This window comes from Mustelus asterias, unplaced genomic scaffold (assembly GCF_964213995.1).
Source record: "Mustelus asterias unplaced genomic scaffold, sMusAst1.hap1.1 HAP1_SCAFFOLD_425, whole genome shotgun sequence".
Taxonomy (NCBI): domain Eukaryota; kingdom Metazoa; phylum Chordata; class Chondrichthyes; order Carcharhiniformes; family Triakidae; genus Mustelus; species Mustelus asterias.
In genome coordinates, this window is record NW_027590380.1 from 255,001 (window position 1) to 256,398 (window position 1,398).

The following is a 1,398-nucleotide window of genomic DNA, read 5'->3' on the forward strand; positions in this document are numbered from 1 at the left end:
CACACACACACATCAACAGAGAGTCAACCCCCCTGGCCCGAGCCTAACGGAAGGCACACACGGTCCCGGCAGCGAGGCAGTCACGTTCTCTCTCTCTGGCAACCCGATGACAGCCGTGCCGGCGACCCCGAGGTGGCTGGGCCAGTGCGGGAGCGGGCAGTGCCGACGAGCCCGGAGGCGGACGCCGGCACCCAAGAGGTCAAGCTCTCCGACGCGGATTACTCTGGGTCTGCACTTAGGGGGACAGAGAGGACGGCACCTCTGCGACACCCCAGCCGCGCTCTTCGGCGCACGGATGCGCGCGAAGTGCGATTGATTGTCAAGCGACCCTCAGACAGACGTAGCCCCGGGAGGAACCCGGGGCCGCAAAGTGCGTTCAAAGTGTCGATGATCAATGTGTCCTGCAATTCACATTAATTCTCGCAGCTAGCTGCGTTCTTCATCGACGCACGAGCCGAGTGATCCACCGCTAAAAGTTGTATCGGGTTTCGGATCGGTTGCCCGATCCTGGGACGCGCAAAACGCTCCCCCGCCGACGTGACGGTGGAGCCCCAGCCTGGCGCGTACCACGGCGTGAGCCCGGAGGCGCACGCACTCGAGCGACAATCAAGCGAAAAAAAGGAGGAATCAGGGCGCTCGCAGGCGTTGAGTGCCGGCGTGGGTGAGGGGCCGGGGCCCGCCACGCGCCGTCACGCCCCGCAACAGCCAGAGGCAGAGTTCTCTGGTGTCACCGTCTGGCGGTAGGCTCGAGAGTCGAGGCGAGGCCGCAGCGGACTGAGTCGGGTGCAAGCCGCGGAGGACAGGCCGACGCTACGGGCGCAAGCCGACCCCGCACGCCCCAACCTCGGCGGGCTGGGGAAGGGGGCGCGGCGGAACGCTCGCAAGCGCGGCTGCCCCCGCGGACAGGCACATTCTCTCGAACGCGGTGGACGCTCGCTCAAGTCAGCACGAGACCAGACCGGACCGACAGGCGGACAACGAATCTTTAAACCTCGCACCCACCCTCCGCACACGGGTGCCGGAGGAATGGTGAGCATGAACAGGTACCCCTCACCGGGCTTTGAAGAGAGTGACTAGAATGCGACCAAAGCTTCACCGCGGCGGGAGACAAAAAGGCCCCTGACTGCACCAGAACGTCTCCCTGCGGAGTCACACAGTGGCCGTTCACCGTGGTCCCGTCGACAAGCCGCCAGGACAAGCACCCAAGCCCGCAGCAGCTCTCTTCGTTTCAACTGCGGATGTAATGCTGCAAGGCGGTGGCAAGGTCACGTCGCAGCCCGCAAGCCGTCGCCAAGGCGAGAGGAAGACGGTCCCCACAGCGGGCACACACAGACGGACGTGGAGCACGGGGCGGCGGCCCACAGGTGCGCACACGCGCCGTGCCGAGGATCGGTGCGG

At 65.7% G+C, this 1,398-nt stretch overlaps 1 non-coding gene across 1 annotated transcript; it reads right to left on the minus strand.

Moving 5' to 3' along the window:
• Positions 1 to 324: 324 nt before the first annotated feature.
• Positions 325 to 478, minus strand: LOC144486649 (5.8S ribosomal RNA). The gene has a single exon (XR_013496299.1). It is a non-coding gene; the product is annotated as a 5.8S ribosomal RNA (ribosomal RNA).
• Between the last annotated feature and the right edge of the window lie 920 nt (positions 479 to 1,398).